Source organism: Lichenostomus cassidix, chromosome 1 (genome assembly GCF_008360975.1).
Source record: "Lichenostomus cassidix isolate B80296 chromosome 1, HeHo_3.0, whole genome shotgun sequence".
NCBI classification, from domain to species: domain Eukaryota; kingdom Metazoa; phylum Chordata; class Aves; order Passeriformes; family Meliphagidae; genus Lichenostomus; species Lichenostomus cassidix.
In genome coordinates, this window is record NC_139479.1 from 28,425,709 (window position 1) to 28,450,693 (window position 24,985).

Below are 24,985 nucleotides of genomic sequence, written 5' to 3' on the forward strand. Positions count from 1 at the left end.
CTGACTGCCTCTGTTCTGTTCAACTATGGAGGTCAATAACCTGTAAGTGTTTAATGAATATTGCTATAATGTTACTTTCATTATTGAATTAGAGATGGCTTTGAAGAAGACATAATGGTTTGATCTGTTTTGTTTTATATTTATTAAAATTTCAAAATCTTTGAGTTACATTTCTTCAGTTAATATTTTGAAAGAGGATGAATATTTACATACGATTTACATAAGAAAAATATTTTAAATTTATAATAAATAATAATCTTCCTGTCTATTAATGAATACATTTATACTTTTGTGAATCCTACCAAATCTGAAATAGATTTATTACTGTAGACTATTTCACAGTCTTGGTATTAAATTATTACCATGTAATTTTATATAAATATTTTATATATTCATTATTTCATGTTAGTTAGTCTTTATTATCAGCAGATTAAGAAAATGGAAGGGGCAATTAAAATCACAAAGATGTTACTGTTAGCAGAATAAAAAAGTTCACATTCAAGGTGCATTCAGAAAAAGAACTTAAACCCAGATGTAGATGATCTGTTCTTTCTTAATGAAAGCTCCTAAAGGCATAAAACAAGATACTTTTGCTTGTAGTAAATGTGCACAAACATGTCTGAGAACAGGTTTACCTCTAGCCATAACACTTTTACAGTGATCTACAGAAACTACCCTCATTAACACTTTTCTAAACATACCAGACAACATATTGAAGAACATTTCTGGCCCTCAGCCACTCAAATTGCATGAAAAGACCTAACACTGGTCTCTGAAATTGTCCTAGATATTTACACTGCTACATATTTTGCAAGTTCCAGCAAAGAGTGAAAAGGAGGAGTCTCCCTTTCTTCTGTCTCCACTGGTATATGGATTTTGTAAGTTACATAATTGTATTGATAGCAATTCCTTTTAGGAAATTTAAGACTACGTAGGAGTTTTCAACAGAAAATCAGATGTTCCAACTGTCCTAAAAATGCAGGTCTGAACTTAAATCTCTTAGAAACCATCATTTATACAGTTCAACTCTTTTCAAAAGCCTTCCCATATGTTGAAAATGAATAATTGTTAAATAAGCTATTAGATAACAAACATCACAATGAGGACATACAGAAATATAAATTATATTTTAAAGCCTCCTCTACTGTCATAAATTCCTGTTCAAGACTGCTTAGAGCAAGCAAAATCACAGTACAGGACATTGAATAGGTATATAATGGAAGATTGTTTTTCAATTACACGTATTTTTAAAGTACGTATGGACAGCCCTCAATTCTTTTGTGTTTCACAAACTCTAGAAATTCTCCTATGTTTTCTCTTCTTTTCCAATTCTACAACAATGTATCAGATACAGGTTAACCTAAATCATGGAACTCAGAGGTATATTTTGAAACTATTATTGTATTAGGCAGCTCAGCAGTCCTGTTATTTTGTTTATATGACAACTTCATGGTTATGCTTGTGTTGAATAGTTTTTTCTTTGGATTAAAGATAAGCATGTGATAATGCTCTACCATATGAGTCAAACTATCCTGAGATAAATATGCCTCATAAAAAAGAGACATACATATTCCAACTAATGTTACATTAGAAATATAAACAAATAAGCAAATTAAATCACAGGTTAAAAAAAAGGAAACCAGAATGCCCAACACAAGGGAACAATAAAATTAAGATTATTCTTTTAGTGTGCAGAAAGAGGTTATAGATATTATATGTCATACCTGCTTGCCAAATTATGCTGCAAATGCTTTCAAATGGGAAGGAATAGGAAGAACAAAAGGAGTGCAATGTCTTAGACCCTGTTACCAATACTTCAACATTCCTGTAAAAGTTCTCCTGTTGACAATTATATATATATATATATATATATATTTTTTTTTTTTTGAGTTAGACAAGATATAGATGCATGTTTTTTAAAATGTTGTCAAACTACTAACAAAATTAATGTGAAGTCTAATTTTGTGAGTGTGTGTGAAAGGACAATAATTGCAAGCCAGTTTCTCAGCACTGTGACAGGTCACCAACTTACTCTTATAGCAGAGCTGTCTTTTAGAAATTGCAGTTTTATTTAGTAAAATGTTTTCTAGCTGTTATGGTTGCAAAGAAAATATTTGTGATGTGAAAAGGGTATTAAATGGAGCAGTGTGCTATTTCCAGACATAACACCAAGTGAGATCCATTCATCAAAGGAGGCTATTAACCTTTATACCTAGAGCCTCACTTGTCAATATCTTTAACTTTCATTCCGATGATCATTTTATCAGAAAATCTGATTCTTTTAGTCCTCATTCCAGAGTGCCAATCACATCTGCCAAAGTATCTAGCTTTCTTGATGGCCTTCTTAATGTAATATGTTGTAAACATAATGATCTTAAATATATGAAACTTTGGAAGAGTATAATTTAAACTGAACAAAATAATAAGATAAATAACAGTCCCATTTTTTTTGATACTGATATTACTGTTTACATTGCTATGAAGCACTTTCTATAGTATTAGTCAAAATCTTCTATTCTTCAGTTAATGGATTCTGCCACAGAAGTTCTAGTTTGTCATTTTATAATTACAAACAGCTCAAAATCTACATCTTAAAAATATATATATGTTTTATATCAAACATGCAACTAACTGCTATTCTGTGAAAATAGTGTTACTCTTTCTTAATGTGCCTAGTCACAATTTTAATGTTATATTTTTCTTCAGTGCCTGAGCTTGTTTTCTCTTCAGATACAAGTTTCTCAGTAATTCCAATGTCCTTTCTGGCATAGTTTTGTCAATCCTACAACTCCTTAACCTTTCTTGATTCATGGGATTGAATACTACTTGCCCTGATTTAAGAAAAGGGATTTAGTTCCAAAGCCAGGCATCTAAATGCAGATGTCTGCACATAGTCAGGTTTCCTAGTTTAGTCCCTGGAAAGCTGAAGCTCAATTTGATTGTTCATGCATATATTTTTAAAACTGTTTAAATATCCTTTGGCAACCAAAGTACTTACATGGGAGATAGGTATATAATACAGTAATATGAAAACTGATGATCTTATTCTGCATGGTTCTGGGCCCTTACTGCAAGAAAAACTCTGTGAATCAAGTCCAGAGAAGGGCAATGAAGATGTTGAAGGGTCTGGAGCACAAGTCTTATGAGGAGCAGCTGAGGGAGCTGGGGGTGGTCAGCCTGGAGAAAAGGAGGCTCAGGAGGAACTGTACTACTCTGTATAATTGCCTAAATGGAGGTTGTAGCCTGGTGGGCTCAACCTCTTGTCCCAGACAATCAGTGACAGGACAAGAGGACACAGCCTCAAGCCGTCCTAGGAGAGTTCAGGTGGGACATTAGGTAGAATTTCTTCCAGAAAGGGCTGTAAAGCACTGGAACTAGCTGCCTAGTGAAGCAGTAGAATTACCATCCCTTGAGGTATTTGAAACACATGTGGATGTGGGACTCTTGGAAACACAGTTTAGTGGTGGACTTGGCAGTTCTGGGTTAATAGTAGGACTCAGTGTTCTTTTCCAACCTTAAAAATGCTATGATTCTGTGCCAGAAAGGATTTGCTAGAGCATCTCAAATAGCACTCGCATTTGGGTGACTGAGATTGGTTCCTGTTTGACTTAAGCACTGGAGTCATAAAGCCATACAACTGAATGAAATCAGTATCTACTATGAGGACAAAAAAGCTTTTTACTCCCTGCTGGCTGTATTGACAAGCTTTCCACTGACTACAGTGGATGCTCAGGATTCCTAGGGCACATTATGATGGCTACACCATGAATAGACATAGGCAAATTGAATCTCACCTGTGTTTTCTGTTTCTTTTTTCTCCTGATATTTTTTTTCATAAGCTTTTCAACCCCTGGCAAATAATTTTTTAATTCTGTTTTCTCTCACAGTCATTTATCATAAACCTAAATACTCATTTTCTTTTCATCTGTTTTAATTTCCTCGTAGTTTTGTGCTGTTTATATCCTTCCCTAGCAAATTGCCATAGTTTTGCTTGAAGTCAAGTGTTTTCAGTGTACATATGAAGTGTAAAGGTCCATCTTTGCTTCGCTCTATCTTCACTCAATGTAGGAAGGCAGACATGTTTAGAAAGGGATTCATGGATTGCTTTAGGTAGTAACTCTAAGATCATAAAAAGTCATGCATCCAAGTGCCTGTTTTATTCCACTAAAAGTTTCTGTTTGGGAAAATTATTTGTGAATACAAATGAGAGTGCAAGTTGAACAAGTTCTGGAAAGTTAAGTATTTTTCCTGTTTTATCATTATTTACTGCTCAAATATGAGCTATATTTCTAATTTAATGCAAATTATCTAATAACACATCTACTGATACTTTACTTTTATACATACAGCCACAATGCTTGACTTACTAACCTCATGAGTATATTAAAACATTTAATAATAAAAATAAAAAAGAGAAGACCCCTTGCATGCTGTTTATGAGTATTTGTCTGTTTGTTTTGGCATACTGAAAAATAGAAGAGCTCAGGGAAAGCTCACTCATCCTTTGCAAACTTGCCACTTAGCTGCCAATATTTGATCTCCAATCTTACATCTTGTTTATTTTGTTTGTAGTGAATTATCATTATGGCATTGTGCCTTTTGAACAGACTTCACTGATATAAAAATGTGCTCTGATCTGGCCAAGTGAAAAATATGTAATGTCTTCTAGCAACATTTCCAGTGAGAGTCCTTTTAGGACCCGTTTTAAAAATAATTAGCTGGACATAACTCCGAACCAAAGAATATTAAGCAGCATAGCCATTGTCAATCCAAAAAAGCTTGCAAGTTAATAAGAATGAAAACCAATTCTTGGTCAGCTTTTGGTTGTGAAACAACACCAGACTTGTTATTTGCTTACTGGACTACAAATGGGCACACAGCAAGTCCCAGCTAATGAGACAGTGTAGAAACATAGTTAACAGTGTAGGAGACATAGCCATTAAAATTGTGTGCAGAAGAAAGAAATTACAATACATCAAACAGTGACATTTTTCTACACAATTAGAAAAGTGTATCCATAATTCCTCCTTACCTCTATGTAATGTCTAATTGAGAATTCAACAGGAAATTTGGAAAGAATACCCTAAATCCACTTGAGTTTGTTTGCATGTAGATTACAATTTGTAGTGGCGCATTACTCTATTTCCACAATACACAGTAAGTATACGTCAAGGAAGATATCAGTTTAGTTTTCAAAGGAATATACTAATTTAGTTATAAATTCAGTGTAATAATTCATTATTCTTTCAGGTTCTAATACTTTAAGAAGATTTTTCCAGAGGTTTGAGTTTGACCCAAACTGAGCACAACTGAGGCTGTCACACGCAAATACAACCAGTGAACTCTAGTGTTGCATAATCTGGAAGCATCCCTCAAAATAATGGACGGAAATGTCTTTTTCTTGCTTTTCCTCTTAGTTACCTCATGCTCCAGACTTTCTTATCTCCTTGGTGATGCATAATGGAGTGGGGAAGTTTTGTTATGTGGTGAAAGAACCATTGCTCCAATCCCAAAAGAGGGTGATGATACTGCCCATAAAATATGGAAGGTGTCAATTCAGTCCAATCCTTACTACTTTGGAGAGAGCATCCATCTAATTGTCACAGCCTAGTTACAGACAGCTGTAATGATTATAGAGATAAATCAATTTTAAAATAAACACAAAAGATCCACATTCTTAAGAAAAACCCCCACATTTATTTAGAATTAATTTTTGTGTGTACCTCTATGTAATTTGGGATTAGATATCACTGATTTAAAGATAAATTATGTATTTATAGGACAGTAGGAAGGTCTGATCCTAGTAGCTTAATATTAAAAAATTGCATGAATTTAAATTCCTGCTCTAGGGTTTTGGACAACATCAGACTGTCAGCAATTACTTAGATACTGTATGAGGATCAAATAATTTCATATTTACTACCTGTGCTGTGGGGAGTGTGTGTTGTGTATTTTTTTAGTCATCTGGCACCACCTGAATATGGGATGACCATTTCAGGCAGGCAGTAGAGGGGCTGAGCAAGATATATGTACCCCTGCGGCTCTAAAATCTTAATTAACGACCAGGGTGATGGGCCACAGTGCACCCTCAGCAAACTTTCTGATGATACAAAACTGAGAGGAGTGCTTCATACACCAGCTGGCTGTGCTGCCATTCAGAGGGACCTCAAAAGGCTGGAGAAATGGGTTGACGGGAACCTGCTAAAATTCAGCAAAGGAAAATGAGCAGCCTCACTCCTGGGGAGGAGTAACCCCAGGCATTACTCCATGCTGGCAGCTCACCGGCTGGAAAGCAGCTCTGCAGGAACAAAAAGCCAGCACTGTGTGTCCTGGTGACAAAGAAGGCCAGCTGCCTCATGGGCTGGAAAAGCATCACCTGGAGGGTGAAAGAAGAGGCCCTTTCTCTCTTCTTGACCCTGGTGAGGCACATCGGAAGTGCTGGGTCAGGCTCTGGGCTTTGCATTACAAGATGGACATGGACATACCATAGCCTGTCCAGCAAAGTGCTATGAAGACAATTAAGGCACTGTAGAACCTCTCCCTGAGAGCTGGGACTGCTCAGCCTCGAGCAGAGATGGTTTAGAGGGGTCTTGTACATACACACTTGATGGAATAGTAAGGACAATGGAGCCAGGATTTTCTCACTGGTGCTCAGTAACAGGACAAGGGGTGATGTGCACACACTGAAATTCAGGAAATTCCACGGAAGGATAAGGAAAAGATTTTTTTACTATGAGGGTGATCAAAGATTAAAATAGATTCCTCAGAAAAGTTGTAGTCTTCATCCTTGGAGGCAGTCTAAACTGAATTGAGCATACCCCTGAGCAACCTCCAGTAACTTGAGCAGGGATCTTGGAGCAGAGCAGATCTCCAGAGATGCCTTCCAAACTCAGCCCTTTTTGATTCTGTAATACCAATGGTGAATTTTAATTATAAAACTGATATATCTTTTACTACTTATTATTATTGCCCTAAACAGAAAGAGTAAGAAATATAGAAAGCAACATGCATTGTATTTCTTTATCTGAGATACAGGTTTTGTTTTTTTTTTTTAATTTTGATGTGAAAATCTCCTGTCAGTGCAAAGGGAATTTTACCTGGGAGATTTCTTAGGTAATGACAGTAACAAAAATCCTTGTAATGAGTCTGGCCAGGATAGAGTTTTTTTTCTTCACAGCAAATTGTATGGTGCTGTGTTTCAGGGGTTTTTTTGTGATAAAACAATGGTGGTATCACTCCAGTGTTACAGTTTCAACTAATGAAGCTGTCTTTATCTCTGTCTTTTATCTCAATCTACAAGTTTTTCATGGTTTTCCCTTCCAATTGCCTCCCCCACCCTGCTGGGGAAAAGTGAGAGAGCAAGTGTGGGGACATATCTGCTGACTGGGTGAACCCACCACCACAATCATTTAGAGCATTTAGATCAAATACAGCTATGAGATCACATAGTAATCAAACAACAATTGAGGCTAAAAACAACTACTGTAAACACGTTAGTATTTGAAATTCTGTTATGTTAAGCAAAGACAGAAATACCATAGAGATTTCATGACACATGGAGCTGTATTTTGTATCTTCTAGAGCAAGATTAGTGATATAAATGATTCTCAATCATCAAGATTATTTAGATATCATTCACAAAATTGCAGCAGTTCCAGACTTGTGCTGTTTGAATATCTTATGATAGCATTCTATTTAATTGACTGTACACAGCCCAAAAGTGGCAGTTTTGCAAAATTGCTTTTTATTTCACTTTATTTTGGCATCTGAGGGACCACAGAGACATGAGAAAAAGGGCAGTGAACAAGGCTTGAGGAAAATTGTAGGAGACAATCTTCTGCTGTTATCTGAGTTTCACTGGTAATGCCTCACACTCATGGGGGAAACAAATTTATTAAATAGGTATGGAACTTACAATAGTATTTAGCACAAGCAGTCTACTCGTTATGTAGGGCTGATTTTTGTTTTTTGATTCTTCTATGCACTTGTTCCTTGTATCCTCTTAAATCGCTTTTTCCCTAAATAGATGCACAGCTCCAGTATCTCATCATTTGTTGGTCTTCATCTGGTGCCTGAAGTCAAAGGACTGAGTTGTACTTTTCAAATTTGGACAACTGCAAATGAGAAACAATGCCTATTATTAGTCCGTCAGTTTGGGACAAAGGTGGCTTTGCAAAAAGTGTTTCAGATCAAGTATCCCACTGCAGCATTTTCTCTGTTTGAAATTATCATCAACAAAGTATCTATCTGGTTTTAAAACTAACAATAAGAATATTTGAATATAAGAATATTCATCAGTGTGAAGTACATTGTTATTGTATAAGGGCCAGATACCAGTGCAAAATATCCTGGTTTATGGAAAGGCTGGACCTGATGCCAACTTTCTAGGCACTGCTTAGAAATGAAGACAAAGGTCTCATTTTCAGAAATGACAGAACTTTTCTAACCAGATGCAGCTGGAGCAGCACTGATTTCCCAGAGGTTACTTAGCACCCCATAGTTGATATTCAAGGCACACTTTTGAAAATTTGGACTAGAGGATACCAACCCCATTTTCCCTTGTTTTTGTATTTGGAAATATCAGGGAGTAACATGTCTCTAGGCTGGTGGGCAGGTGTAGAGCTGCTTCTTTATTCATGCTGGTACTGTTTCCTAATCCAGGACCAAAAGGTATGTGTGCATCAATTGCTGAACACCACTCTAAAAGCACTAAGTATCCACCACCCTGAACACTTGTTTGTGTTCAGCTCAGGATTTATCAAGCATTAGGTACATTGCGTAGAATGAGCTTTTGGAGATTAATTTTCCCATTCAAATTAATTTAATATAAACACTTTGTAGCATTTGGGTAAATTCATTGCTTTTTCTAAATCTTCTGCCTAACTGGCTAGACTACACGAGACAATTTAAGAAAAGCTATTGCATGGGAGAGCAAATCCACCCATAGGAATTGAATTCTTTTTAGTCACCTGTATGTTCACAAGACATTTCTAGTTACTTATGCAGCTCTTTCTGGTAAATTTGAAAAACTCACGACTAAAGAGATTTTTCTTGGCAAATGGTTAAGTTTTATATTTCACCCTTATAGTCAGTCCTACTGTGCTTCCGTCAGTGGTAGTGCTGAAATAGTTCTGAACTAGTAAAATAAACCTTTAAAAAGTTTCAAGCAGATTTTCTTGATTTAAAAATGATGATTTATGATTATGCGAACTAGGTTTAATATGCATTAGGAATTCAAATGCTGTTGCAATAATTTTTTAGTAAAAGCTGCTTTTTAGAACTACCTTTGCACATTCTCTCCACAAGCAATAATTCTTCATCTATAGAGTAATTTATTTCTTCTGGTTTTAATATGTTACAGATGAATGGTTGTATGTCTTTCCTGTTAGAGCATTACAAGACAGGCCACTTTTGCATTAGGCTGGTACTACAACAGATACCTGTGGTGCTCTTCATGGTTCATGTGGTACTAATTTAAATGGGAAGTTGCACATATTTCATTGAAACACTTGGTAAAGCCAGCTTTCACAGAAGGGTGCAAATGATGGACTGTTCTCTGTGTGCAGCTGAACTGCTCTAAATGTGTCAGTGAGGGTTATGGATCATTTCATTCACCCATCAGCTCTGGTCCGCTGTGTGTACAAATCACAGTATAGTGTCATCCAACAGAACATTCCTGACAATACTAGAACATTTATAGTACTGCCATTTTTAATAGGAGTTCTGCAACCCTGTTTAAATAGTATTACTTCTTTAACTCTTTAAACCCTGAATTTAAAGTAATTTTTGGTTTCCTTCTCTGTTAGCTGCAGTGCCCCCAGTTTGGATTTTTTGCTCATTTTTCTTGCCTTCATGGCTAGTGGGAAAGGAAAAAAGAGACACTCAAGGTTAAAGTTAAGTTACATCTAGGACCCACATACACGAAACTTTCAGTCTCCATAAATGGTGTGTTATTTTCTGGGTTTTTTTCTGGTTTGTTTTTTTTTTCTTAGAAGTGATCTTTGGATAATTCAATATCCCCTGAGCATACAATGCCTTTAAATATCAAACAGTCTACCTTCATTCTCTGTCAAGAATTGATTGAATTGATGATAAATGTTACATGATTAGTGAACCTTCTGTCTTTCCATTGTCAGGATGAAAAACATTTTTGGCAGTTGTACTACAGTATTTTCCCACTACCTGAACTTCACGACTGAAAAAAGAAAGAAATTTAAATGAAACCCTTGTCAGTGGCTTCTTCTCATGGATGTAAGAACCTGCAGCAACAAAATGAATATTATTACAATTGTTACAAGGGCAAAGGCATGTATTTTGTTTAGGGAGTGATCAACTATTTTAGTGCTTACTTTTTTTCTCTGACTTCTCCTGTGTTAGAACTGATCCCTTCTATTCCTAAACAAGGGTTGTGTATATTTTCATCTTCTCCTGAAGAACTTATCTAGGTGCAAGGGAGATTTTCACGCTGGTGAATTTAAGGCGGTTTCCTCAATGTACTGAATGTTTTAAACTCTTGTTAAACCAAAGCCAGCTGTTAGTGGACATTGTCAGGCTCCTAACTCAGTCTTTCAGGTTTCTTGAAGGACTATACGAAGACTCATTGTCTATGTCAGGGCCCAAAATTTGGTGTTTAAACCTACATAATATGAAAATCTCCTAGTTGGCCAATTATGGATTTAGAAGCCTATATTTATGAAACAGGGTTTGAGAAGCTTCAGTACAAATTTTGACAGTTCGTATCTTCCCAAATCAGTTTACTATACTGCAGCCCTCCAGAGTAGCTAATTTTTGATCAATGAGAATTTATATACCACATTTCTGAGTTTATTTTATTTTCTAAGTTTATACAGCTGTTACTCTGCATATCTGCTAGACACACAGGAATTGCACTGAAAGCAGCAAAACAAGGCAGAAAACAGCATTATTTTTTTAACTGGACAACATAGGATTTTTCCTGAATGTGACTAAGCCTGCAAATCTGTCCTGGCTGAAGTTAATAATACCAGAAAAAATTCTAACTCCACTAACCATTTTCTTTACATTAAAGTAAGATCCTGGCTCGTCACTGGCAAACACTGTACATGTAAGGATATTAACCACTGAATATGGGTTACTTACTCCCTTCTAGCTGTAATAGGAAGTATTCCCCCATGGACAACACAGCAAATGTTGAAAATGCTCTATTTTCACTGTTTCAAACAAACACCATTGTGGCTAGCACAGGTTTTCCCATGAGAAGTTTTCTTGTGTTTTGTAAATAAAGATAAAGTTTGGATGTTTTTGGAACAGTGTCCCAGAACTTGGGCAGTGCAGGCCTGGCCAATCAGGCCTGGGGGAAGGCTTCTGACTGACCAATCTGGGTGACTTTTGAGAACTCTATATATGTGATGAAATCAAAACAATAAAGGTCATTCCTTCTTGCCACTGAGAACTGATGCATTCATTACTCTGCTAGCTGCTCAACAGCGACACACCATGCTCATGCTGCATACACACATTACCAATGCACCCACAAATAGGACCATGAAGTCTCATGTAATTTTTCATTATTAGTTTAAGTGTATCATTGTTAAAATTTCTCTTAGACTTCACAGAAACTGAATCTTTTCAGTGTATTTATGTACCAGATTAGAAGTAGTCTGGGGAGTCCACTCTCCAAAGCCACATAGTGACATCTTCCTTCTATCTTCCTGTTGACAGGATGCAATGGCAGCTCAAGAGGTTAAAGAAGTAGGAGGCTGAATAGGAATATCTTCTAATGTAATTTTTCCTGTTGCAGGAACTACTTACTTTATTCGCATATTTCATGTCAGGGTAAGGGCCAAGTTCTGAAAGGCTGGAACAAAATTCCTGTCATAATTTTTAAATTAGAAAAAATTAGCATGCTTTTTATTTGACTTGGGAGTATGATACAGTTACTCCTTGGATGCTCTTACTACAGCGATAGCTTTTGCTTCTAATCTTTTGATTTTTCTGTAAATTTAAACACATATTTGCTGAACATATTTGAAAAAAAATCACACTGTAAAAAACCAAAGTTATTAAGTTCACTGTGAGGAGAGTTTTGAACTTAGTTATTCTCTTATGTGTATGATAGAAAATTTTCTCTTCTACCATCAATTTCATTGAGAGTAATGTGAATTATTTTTTCTGCTATGTAAATTATGAAACTCCATACTGGTGTCAGTAAGCCTGTCAATATAAAATAACTAAAGGATTTGTTATTATATTTATGTCTTTTTGCCCTGTGAGATTATTACTTCTTTTTTTTTATCTTTGTTGGCAATATCTCTCCTCTCAGAGCTAGAGGGCAAGGGCCCACTCTTGGCTTTTGCAGATATGCATGCCGTGTTATGGAGACACTCCAGTTTCTCCTCAAATAAACCCTAACAATACCATTCTTCCCCCTGTAAATGAAAAGAAAAGCCATTATACTTTCCAATTTTGGAAATTAAAGTTGACAGACAATGGTAATATGCTCTGAATATATGATTGAAATTATTTGCAAGATTAAAACACATAAAGTACTCCATTTCACACCATGTGTAAATAATGTTTCTTTATGCCCCTTTATACAAGACTGTATGTTTGGGAACAGTCACTTTTTCTTTAAAAAAAATCTATTTGTTAAAAATGAGACATGATTTCCTGCCAGGGAAGCTGACAGAGGAAAAAAAACGGTGATGGAGAAGATTCTTTTCATCTGCTTCTGAATGATCACTGTGTGATGCTGCTTCCTAAATTCCCTAGCTAAAAGCCAGCCTCACTACAGCAAAATTACTCATATCCATTCCCCAAATTGAGTAATGGCAAGCAGAGATTCTTGGAATATGTCTGTGCTTCACAATGAAAGGCTGTGTTGGACGTACTCTAGCGCGCTCGGAGCAAGCTGCTGAGTCTGTATAGCGAGGAAACGAACATGTGACGCAGAAGCTAAAAACCACATTAAAGTAGCACAGCCCTGACAGACAGGACTAATAAGCCCATATGCAGTGCCTCCTGCTCCAAAGATAACCCACTCCCAAATTGCTTGGGTACTGCAGTGTGGGACTTCACACACAGACAGTCTTGTCAAATGCCACACAGGAATTCTATTCTCTTCCCTGGTTTCTGCGAGGGGAGGCTTATGGCTTCATCTTTAGACTTTAGATCAGTATAGCTGGGTATTTGAAAGGCCGTACAGCAATGGGGCAAATCAAGGAAAGCATAAAAGAAATTTTGCTGAAGGGGGAAGTTCGGCATGGCTCACTGTTGTTACTACTTCTAAATTGCAATCTTTTCCATGGGGAGTTCCTATTTAGGAGGCTTGAAAACTCGTGATAACTATGATTTTTTCAAATGCAGTTTTTTTGTTTGTTTGTTTGTTTTTTCTACCCAGAGTGTACCCGTGTGCTGTGCACCAAGCAATTGACCTACATAAACCTGTAGAGAAACATGATTGCCAGTGACACACGGTTTTAAGAAGTTCAACATTGTCTTGAATATGTTGTCATGATTCTTTGACAAAGCATTAGTAATGCAGGTTGTGTTTGACAAAAGCAATGATGATGAAAAATGTGATTTAAACTTTAAGAACTGGGCCACATTTCACAAATACTGATTCCTTAAGCACCACTTACCCATTGACCAATATGACTAACAATGAACATCTGTTTTCAAGGAAACATTGCAAGTTCCAAACTGATTAACAAAACGTTAAATGAGTTTTCCCATTCCCATTGTTGTGTTCATTTCTGAGCCCCAGTACGTCGTATTCCTACGTCTCACACAGTTATGCAATGTGCAGGTTAGAATTAGTGGAATTCCTAACCCATGAGAGAATTGCAAACTCTTTTCCCATTGATATTCCACAAAGGAAGTGAACTTGGAAACTAATGTGGTTTTGGGGGAAAACCTGAATAGAGGTCTTAGTGGTGTTCAGTTTTCAGGAGTTGGCATGTTGTTCAGTTTTGTCCAATTATCAATAAATAAGAGGGATTAGCTGCTGGTAATGGTGCAGTGGACAAAAGATGCAGGTCACATGCAGTGAATTCAGAAAAGTGAGAGTGTACTTAGGAAAAAAAGCTTTTCTAAATTAGCAATAAAAAGAGATGATTAGGTTAACTGTTTAGTTTCTAAAGTAGATAAATCCTGATGATATGAATTCACTGCTGAATTATACCCTGAGTGATATGTCAAGGTTCATCTAACTTTCATCTTCTTACTACAAAATAATCATTTAGCTCTTCATCTAACTTGCTGCACAAAAACCCAAGCCTTTGGAAACCGATGAATATGACCTTGAGAACTGAAACTAAAAGAGAAGACAAACAGAAGTGAAACTTCAACTGGTTAAAATGTAGATTAATGATTTTAGAAGTTTAAATGTCACTCTGTCTATTTGCCTGAAATTTGTCCTGAAAGGAAGACTAAAAATGCTTAAGTCTCTAAGTACAGAATGTGAGCTTTGACAGAAGGTGTTCAGTACAGAAAGTATGTTGATTTATGTTATGAACAGTTCCCTAGCTTTTATATTCCCTCCTTCAGTATCAATTTCAGCAGTGAAGTAATCAAAGTTAATTAAGAAAAGTTTGGTATTTAGAGTTTAGAGATGCAGATGCTTTGAGACTGATATTTTACACTGTCCAGAAATCTGAGAAACAGTAGATCAGGAGTGATTCATACTTGCAGATTAGTTTGGAGGCTTAGAGCAGGGGATGAAAAAGCACCTCCTACTGAGCACATAGGATCTAGGTATCCAGTAAGTCTTTGCCACGCTAGTTCTTCAAGTGGAAAGCAGAGAAGGACACAATAAGGCATGTAAGGACTCAGCATCAGAAATTTTAGCCAGTGGGGCGTTATCTAAAATATGACAATACACACCATGCCATCAGCTGACAAATACTATTGGACAGCACATTCCCTATAGAACATCATACACAAACAGTTTTTATCCAATTCATTACATTGAATGAATGAGTCTGAATGAGTCTGAATGAATAATTTGTGGAAGAAGTGAGGAGAGCTTATAGTACAAGCAATATATTTTAATTTTAAACCCCCAATTTTTTTGCAAAGCTGGCCTGATGGACAGTCTCAGTTTCTCTTCAGTACATGGAAATTGATATTTCAAGTTAGTTTAAAGCCCTAGGTAACATGACAGGCACAGAAATGCCCACTTGTAGTTCTGTTGTTTAAAAAAACTGTCTTAGATGCCTCTTAAACACCCTTTCATCATGCTTGTGCTGAGAGTGCCAGAAATAGAGATACCTCTGTCTGCTTTGTTTATTACTTTTTGTCAACAAGCATCAAAAGAAGAAGAAAAGACATGGCTGGGCAGCTTGTTCCATGAAGAAAATAAGCCACCAGCCTCTTACAGATGTTGTTTACATGACTTCTGCGTTCCCAGCACAAACATTCAAAGTTTGAGGGTGTAGAGTAGGTGAAGAGCTGGGAATGCTAGAGCAGAGCTCCCCTGTTTCATCCCATGGAGCTGACCAGAGCCCCTGCTGTTTAGGAGCTGTGCTGATGAACTTCCAGGAGTTTACCACTTTCCCAATCAGCTACCATATGGTAATAAACCCAATGCACATAGCAAGGGATGTTGCTCATTTTTGATTAGAGGAGGTTGGAGACACATATTCCATTTTATGAACTAAAATACCTCCTGCACTTGGCTTGTGGATTGTACTTTTCTCAGGTATATGGCCTGGAAAATGGCTGATCTGTGCCAAGTAAGCGATGTTTATCAACTTGCAGCTTTTTATGAACGCAGGGGAGAAAAATGTGTATAACAGGATTATAAAGACTTGAATCAAATCCAGACAAACTGTTCTTGTTTTCTAATCTGCAAACACGTAAATAATGTTATAGCTCTGAAAGTAGGAAAAAAGTGTAACTTTCCAACCAAAATTCTATTAAACTCTGCAAATTTAATTAATGTAATAAATATGCTTGTGCTATATTAGGCGACAAACCCAACACTATTATCTCTTCTTATTTTCTTCCTGGGTAACTCACTACCATCAGTATTCTAAGGCCTTGAACAATATACAGTGCACTCAACTATCACCACCCAAAGCCAACTATTTCAGGGATACACAGCAGCAAGTTATAAACAAAGTGTGGTTATGATTATATTGATTAAAGTTTGGAGCCAGGATTTTCTATTGCAGTTTTATACTAGAATGTTATATAAATTCCTTATTGAGAGGCTATAATTGCTGGAAGTGGCATAGAATGTTTGTTTTATGAGACTATGATTCTATAATAAAGGTGGCAGTAGAGGAGATGACTGACAAAAGTTAATGACACACAGTTAAGAACTGTATTCTCTACAGTCTGCACACCATATCTTGTGATGTCAACTAATCTTGTCACTTTTTATTTGGGCTCCACTGATAACTAACTGATTAACTAACTTGGACTACCTTATAATTTTTGGATATTCCATGAATAAAGTAGTCCATATATAAAAACTGTACTACTTAGTATATCTGTTCTGGATGTAAAAATTGCTTTTTATCTGAATTTCAAAATTCCTAAGATTTTTTATGAATTATCATGCTTGAGACTGAACAAAGTAATAAATATGAGCAGTCCTTTTTCTTCCCCTTTTGAGGAACAAAAATTCTTTTGTCATATGTGATAGAGGTTTCTGGTGTTTTTATCAACCATACAATGACAGCAAATGGTCCATTCTAATTAATTCTCATTGTGCAACATTTTCTCCCACCAAGCCAGTGGGATTCGCTCGAGAATAGTGTGGTTCTGGTTAAAAGTAAAAGCATCCAGATCCAGGCTTGCTACCAAAAAATCTTGTTCTCTGGCTGGTGGTCTCACTGGGAGGCTGCTCTGTGATGAGAGAAATGAGGGAAATGGAAGCAGTGTCAGTCTGCAAACTCCCATTTGTTAGTAGGCTTCAGGGCATAGTTTAGTGACTTAAGGTACAAAACAGAAAAAATGCAAGGAGCTGAAGTATTTAAAAAAAGGTCTTTACGATTCAGTTCACGTTTGTGTTCTGATTGATTGAGGATTTCTTCATTTCCAAGTATATCACAAATCTAAGTTTTGTGTTCTTTGTCTCCCAAAGTCTCAAGAAATAAATTTAAAATTTAGTGCTTCCACAAAGTTTCCCAAACATTAGCCCCACTAATGGGATTCACTTAATGCAGTAGTTTATTCACTTTCTGATATTCTCTGTTCCCAGATGTGTTAAATCTGACCCACACTTTCACTAAACTTGCTGTTTCAAATTTCACATTGATTTCGTGAATTTCATTTGGACTGACACCATGGAATAGCACTAAATTGTGGTTCTATATTAATTAAATATCGGGTACATTGACAATATTTTAGTTATATTGGGATATAGTGACACAAATAATATATGATTAGATATTTACCTTGTTCTTGACAGGGAATGCTGGATTATAAATCCAAATGGAAGACAGTCTTTTGCTCAACCTGTGTTGTGACAAAAGCTGCAGTTTACCTTTCTCCTATAGTCCTGCTTTCCCCACCCCACGTGGTCCTGGCCACTCCCTCGGGTTTTCCCTGTTGGCTCCTGTACCCAAACTCCATCCATGTACCTCCCCTGTGCCCAGAGATCACTGGGCCAGTGTGCTGTCCCCACCCCCTGTCTCTCTAGAAAACTTCTCACCCTGCACCATGTGGATGTCTATGCACATGGTCTATGCACCAGGTGTGTCTGTGCACCAGGGATGTCTGTGCACATGTGCTGTGCATGCGAGGCCTTCGCCCACGAGGCATCTCTGCCTCTGGGAGATCTTTGGCCTCTGGTGCAGCAATGTGAATAAAATCTTCCATGGACACAACACATAGACCCTCCTCGCCTCCTTTACCACCGCTGGCTGCGAAGAGCAGACAAAGCCAGAGCTAGCTTTATGGCTCCCTGGACGGTGAGAGCACAGTGTCCAGCTCTCGGAGGGAGGGTTTGGTGCACTGAGGCACTGAACCGGGCCGGGCAGAGACGGTCTCTTGTAAGGTCTGCTATAACATCCCTCAAACTGCAACAAACCTGAGCTACTGCCAGATTTCTCTGCTGTGGAGAAAAAAAAATATAAATGCAATTTCCACATTTTTATTGTTGTACTTGAGAAGTTAGTAAAGGTTTGTTGGGGCTCTCCTCTTTTTTTTTCTTTTTTTTTTTTCTTTATGACAGTGGCTGACAATCCAGTATCAATGGCTTGATTTTGCCATATTAAGAAATCATACATATGCATGTAGTAGAAGACATTTACACACTTAATTCTTCACAGCAGTTTTGGCAAGAAGTACTTATGTTTTATCTTTCCTATAACTAGACTGTATTTAATACACTACATTTCCATTTACTTCTGAAATCTCCTCTAAAAGCTGGGTTGAATGAAAGGCAAAAACAGAGTCTCTGCTTCAAAAAGTGTATGAAAGAAGAACAAGCAGAGAATATACATATAAAACAAAAAGAAAGGTAACAGAAGCACACTTGTATTTGTTTCCATGTGTAACACTGTGATATGGATATGCTTTTCTGCTCATTTGTTTAAACAAAAAAGTAGTCTTTCAGGCCAGACTTTTTCTTTTACACTGATGACAATGACACCCAAGTATATGCGGGGTCTAATGGAACAGTTAATCTATCTCTGAGGTAATACATTAATTATTGTCAGTAAAAGTGCAGAATTTAGTGCTCTGGGCTTTCATTTATTTTTCATTATTCTTTTTTCCTTTTAACAGTTTTGTCTGTGCTTATGGTTATGCACATGCATTGTCTGACATTTCGCTGTATATTAACTAACCTATCTTACTGCCATGCAAAGTGTAAAGAGCCAAGCTTAGTGAGGGTAACAGAGCCAACTCAAACAAAGTTCGATCTCTAAGGGCTAAAGATAAAAGTGGTGGGGTTGAAATCATAATTTTCCAAGGAGATTTTAATTTTTTTAAAGAATACAAAATTATTTTCAAAAATTAAATTCATAATTCATTGGTTTTTAGTTTTCATTAAAGCTGTTCCAATAAAAATAATTAGGCTTTTTAGGTACCTGAGCAGCCACCTATGACCACACTGCCCTTCACACACCACCTCACAAACCCCCAATCCCCAAACCCTTGCATCACTCTTAACAAACACATTTCAACATGTGCATTTCATTTGCTCCAGAAAAACACCCCCTAAGTCCCCCACACTGCATTTGTATGAAATATTTGCCAGCTGTGGGTAAGCATGCTGTGATTGCTGACACTTGTGAGGCTGGAGGGGTATAAGGAAGAGCTGAAATCTGCAGAGACCTTTAGGTGGGACAACTTCCCTCACTAGTTAATCATCCAGAAGAACATAGAGGACTGGTTCTCTAAGACAGCTGTAAGTCCCTTCTGCAGCAATAGGGACTGCATAGAGCCACAACTGAGGCATGGGTGCACAAGACAAAAGATCCAAATGGGGTGAAAATATCAACAAATATGAGAAAAGGTTCAGCTCTGAAAGGGCTCATGTCACTCTTGCACATGCACATAGGCTGTTCCTCAGCAACTTGATCAAAACCTGAGGGTGTAAATATCCAAAAAAGTAAACCTTTCTGCATAGAAGAGGCTTCATCCCACAATTTCTGAGCAACTCATGGTGCAATTAGGAGCTCTGCCGCAAACAGAGGCTTAGGTGTCAGATAGCTTACAACACTGGGCACAATTCCCTGGCAAAGTGCAATTCTTCCCAAGCTCATGATGTGGAAGGGATTGATGGAAGTCCATGAAGAGCTGGTGCTTGGTACTGAGAGAAAACCTTCAGCTCTGCAACCACACCAGGTGTTGTACCATTATCCTCAAGGACATGAGAAAAGCATTCTCTTTTATACTTGAGATGTTTTTCTTCCATCCATAGAGTCATGTTTCAGTTCACTGTCAGGTATTGGCCCCCTTGAACATGCCTCCTGGAATAGTGTGTGGAATACCTCACAGGTAATTCCCAGCCCCCTTGTTGAAAAGCTCCTCCAGTTTGTAGAAAGCATTCCTGGAGATAAGGGATGGAGGAAATGGAGAACATGAGTGGTGGCACATGGATCAGGACACACTGCCTAGTGAGGCATTTGCTGTTGGAGACAGAAACTTCAGGCAGGGACCTTCACAGCTGTGATCTTTCCAGACTCCATGTGCATGTACCCTCCAGCACACTCACAAAACACAGGTTTATCCTTATTGTCCCAAATGGGACCGGTTACCTGGAGCCCAGAGGCTGTTTTCAAGTGCAGGAGCAGTCAGGAAAAGCCTAAAAGTACACTCATCCTGTTAGTCCATGAGACACGAGGTTTACTTGGTGTAACACACGTACTTAGAGACCTAAAGATCCTTTGCTATAGGGGATGCAGATGTGTAGATGCATCTGAGAGATGATGAAAGTCTAAATGTGTCCTTTCTTACCTCTTTCTTACCAATAATTTTCTGAGTTCCCCCCTTCTGAACCCCTCGTATGTGAATAAGCATATGTATAGTGACATATATGTGTATATTTATATAAAAATATTTTATATATGTGTGTATATATGAACTTGAACTACTTCTTCTCTGACCCTGACATGAACAATTTATGGGTAAGTTATATCCCTTAAAATTGCTGAACTTGCCCCAGATAGACGTGGATAAAAGGATCACTAGCTATACCAATTGATCAGAGAATCCTGTTCTTGCTAAATAGATATTGAAACAATATCAAGATTCAGTATTCCAATCTGAATGGTTTCAACTGAAAAAAGATGTCCTAATGCTGGAAGTCTAAATAATACAAAAACCCTTCAGAAAGGCCCATCTTTGTAAATGGATCTGCACCAGTGGGAAACATCAAAGTCAGCATGTCTTTTCCTTTGAACTGAATTCTCTTTTATCATCCATTTTTCTTCTATGTGTTTATATATAAAAATACAATATTACTAGCACTCTGTCATCTTTCCACCAATATCATGAGTTAATCCAAGTCAGAGCAATAGATAAATTACATTTTCTTTAGAGACATTAGTGCAAGCAGAGGGTATTTATTTACCTGTTCTTGTCCAAGAGCATGATGGCAGAATTTTCAAATGTTTCCTGCAGGGGTCTGCTTCCACTAAAATCACTGTTGCTTCAGAAATTCATACAAGCTCCACTGCTTCCAAAAATCACACATAAATTTTTCATTAGTGGAACTTCCTCCAATCTTTTCTTAAGACTGAGCAAGACAGAGATACTATAAACAGATACAATAAAAACTGAATTATTTTTCTGTGACTGGCTATGGGTGGAGAAAGGCTGGGTCACATGCATGGTACAAATATATTCAGTGATACCAATTTCCTTTAGTGTTTGCCCAATAGATTGCTCATAAATATTAATGTTTTTTCAGCTGGGCTTTTTTTTTCATGTAAGTGGTACAATTTTAGGGAATAGTCATAGATTAAAGGCCACATTTTGACAATCTAGCAAGAAAATTATTCTAAAGACTTTCAAATATTAACATCCTTAAAATGGAGCTAAATATGCATTCCTTATCCATAACCCCATTATTAATTAAACAGTATTGTTGGTGTGTTCCTTTTCAGAGTCTAAGAAAGTAAATTGCATCAACTTTAGGCTAAATTCTTCACAAAGGGTAGCAATGTGTCATGAAAGGTGACTATTCATCTCAAGAAACCATCGAAACCCCTTGTATGGTTTTTTTTTCCTTTAGGCACATGTAGGCTGTTAAAAATAGGAAAAAAATATTCAACAGAAGATAAAACTGAAGTGAGAATTGTCTGTAATGAAAAAAAAGGTACAACTTAAGAAATCAGTAATAATGAAAGAATCTAGGAATAACATTATCATTAACAATATCAAATATATGAATTTTGAAGACATTGTCAGAGCTCATCTGCCATCTTCACATATCTTAGTCTTCGCATGAAACTTACAGTTAAAAAAAACCCCAAAACATAAATTTCTTTGCATAGCAGTATTGATGATGGGAGTCAGGAAAACAATTTTTATGAGTTTCCCCTTGTCCTTTGCTCTGCAAATCTCTTTTCCCTTGAAAGGAGGTGTTTTAGACATGCCAATTTAGAATAACCTTTGTAAGTTATTTTGTTGGGAAGTCACACTTTCATTCAATGTTTAGTTGTGAGCATTCTATCAGTCCAGACCTTGCAGGGAGTAATGAGTGGAAACATACAGAGCATGCAGAGCAGACTATGATCAGAAGTGGAGATTTTGAGTCTAGGAGCCTGGAGAAAATGGTATCGTTTTTCACACAGTTTGACATATTGTATCCTGTAGTCGTTGCATCTCTCTCTGTTAGAGAATGAGCAGTTCACCCATGCTGCACATTCCTCTTAGGAGTTTTAATGCACATCTTTAGGAACTTTGTGTGACAACATGATGACAGTGGTGTCTTTGTTGTTACCACAAGCCTGACAGTGGCCAAGAGAGAACATGTCCTTCATCACTGCCTGTAAAACAATGTTTTATCTATGCTAGTTAGTTAAGAGAATTGTGAGTACTCCCTGTACTTGCAGCTAGGTTGGAAGTATTAGATTCTTCTTACCCTTATTCATTTCCTGACTCCTTCCCTTCTGTAGTATTATAGACAAATTATCCATGAAGACACAACCTGTGAGGGTGATATTTCTAATAAACTGTTACTCAGACTTGCTCTGCACTCTTAAAAAACCCAAACATTACAAATACAGAAATTCCTTGCATATAGAGCTACCTGTTCTGCCTTTTTTTTTGCTCCTCTAAGCTTTAAACAGCCTCAGTTTGTGATTCTGAAATCTCTAATTACAGATACATCTCATTACTCCTTGACTGGCAATGTTTTCTTCATCTAAATCCAAAAACATTGACCAGAAAAGCCTCACTCTTCTAGCACACTGAATACTGCTCACTTATTTGGGAGCTTTCTCTTGGGGCTCCTGAGGATGTGAGCATTGTATCCAGTCAAGCTATTAAATGACCTGCATTTCCCAAAAGAACGTGAAAGGTATTGATGATATTTGCCTTACGCACTTGCGCATGTACAGCTGCATGTTTTTGTTAATAAGAGCCATGAGTTTCTCCTTTGTCGTGATCCTTCTGTAATATCTACTGCACTGCTGCCACTCCGTGCTGAGCTCTTTGATAGAAAGGATCTTTCTACTTTTAGTGATGTTTATTTATTTATTTTAGAGATAGTTGGTGCTAGAACATATACACACATATGAAATAAACACGTGCACTTTAAAGGAGCTTGTATAAAATCCAAATGTCATGAATTAATCTGCATGCTGTGAAAACAGGCAGTAATTCAAACAGGAAAGATGACCATAGAAATCTTTGTTAAATGCTTTTTTCGTTCTCAGGAAGATATGAAAAAGATATACATTTATGGGAATGTTTCTTAGTAAGGGTAATAATTTAACAAGGGGAAAAAAAGAAGGATCAGTGATTCATTAGAAACTATTTTTCATTCTTATGAAATATGAAAAGAGAAAATGAAAGAAAACATAATAAAATCTCATTTATTCTGGAGAAGCATAGACTTGTCAAGGATATTATCATCAGGATTTGAATTTTCTTCCACAGCTAACAGGATTTCTTTTTGGCTAAAAAGGAATTTCAAAGCATCATTAAAATAAAATACCATTTTATAAAAAAAAAAAAGAAAAGATTAACCTTAAATCTTCAATAATTATTTTGACAATTAGAAAACACTTTTGGAGGGCAAGGTCAGCAGCTTCCTTGTTTATTTTGCCTAGTCTAAAGGAGGAAAGAGTAAAATATGCACACATCTTCATGCTTTAGTACAAACGAATTGTTACTATTTAATTTTCTCATGTTTAAAGGATTCTCACTGTGAGAATATCTTTAACTAGGAGTAAACACTCTGGAAGATTATGAGGCAGATACATATTTTGCACACTTTAAGCAGATTGCAAAGATTTGAAAAGTTTTGTTTCGTGTTCATTTTTGATGTTTGACTTAATTCTGTAATAAGATCACCCTTTCTCAGATCTCAGAAAATATTGCTAAAATTGTTAAGAAGGACAGAAGAAAAAGATGATTTTGTGAGTAACGTTCCAAAACACAAAATATGAGGGCTTTCCTAATGAAATCTTTTCTCCTGGAAACAATCATGATAAGGACAGCTGAGTAGAAAAGTATTACCCTAACAACAGAAATTTCCAATGACTGATTTCTCTCAGAACTGAGGAACTTATGCAAACTGATGAACTGCGGGAAAAAATATGGTTGGGTAAAGTACCATGTATAATTCCAGTAAATTCAAAGAATTTTTTTTAGTTGTTTATAAATACTTCTTATTCATCACAGTCTCTAATAGAAGATTATTTTTAACTGGAGCCAAACTTGAAACTTTTCGTTAAAAATATCTAAATGGGATATTCAACCATTTAAAAACACTTTACCTATAAGACTTTTGAATCAGAAGGCTTTTCAAACCCACTTTTTTCCTACACACAGCTTCATTTCAAACAAACATTGAGATTTTCAAATGACAAGATATTAATGTTAAAGATTTTCTAAATGCAGAATTTCTTTAAGTGAAGAAATACAAACTACTTCAGACATTGCTGTGTGGTTTCAACCGTGTTTCTTGAAGATGTCTTGACGGGATAGCCACTACCAGTGTTTACATGACTGGAGTAAGCCTTATTTTTCTTTCATTGTTGTTTAAGGGTCATGCTGTGACCTCCAAGCAGGACTCTTCATGGACATTAATCAAGGATTCATTCTGGCACTTGTACTGCCTGCAGTGCTGATGGCAGTGGTTGCTGCTGTTGCCTGCATGAACCTACCATGAGCTTCTTGCACTGACTGATGGTGAGCAGGCTTTCACCTTGAGTTTGGACTCAGCACCTGGTTAGATGTTAGGGCAGCATTGCAGAATGAAAGCATTCCTTCAGAAGGACATTTTTTGAGGATGCTGAACACTACCACAGGTGTTAGGTCTCCTGAGTTAACATTCTAGTGTCTCCAACAGCAATGTCAGAGCACGTAACAGGCC

At 36.9% G+C, this 24,985-nt stretch overlaps 1 long non-coding RNA gene across 1 annotated transcript; it reads right to left on the minus strand.

The window, feature by feature from the left end:
* Positions 1 to 7,756: 7,756 nt before the first annotated feature.
* LOC146444407 (uncharacterized) lies at positions 7,757 to 17,471 on the minus strand. The gene is made up of 4 exons (XR_014849435.1): positions 17,385 to 17,471; positions 11,791 to 11,828; positions 11,625 to 11,690; positions 7,757 to 8,114 (listed from the first exon to the last, which is right to left on the minus strand). It is a non-coding gene; the product is annotated as an uncharacterized LOC146444407 (long non-coding RNA).
* Between the last annotated feature and the right edge of the window lie 7,514 nt (positions 17,472 to 24,985).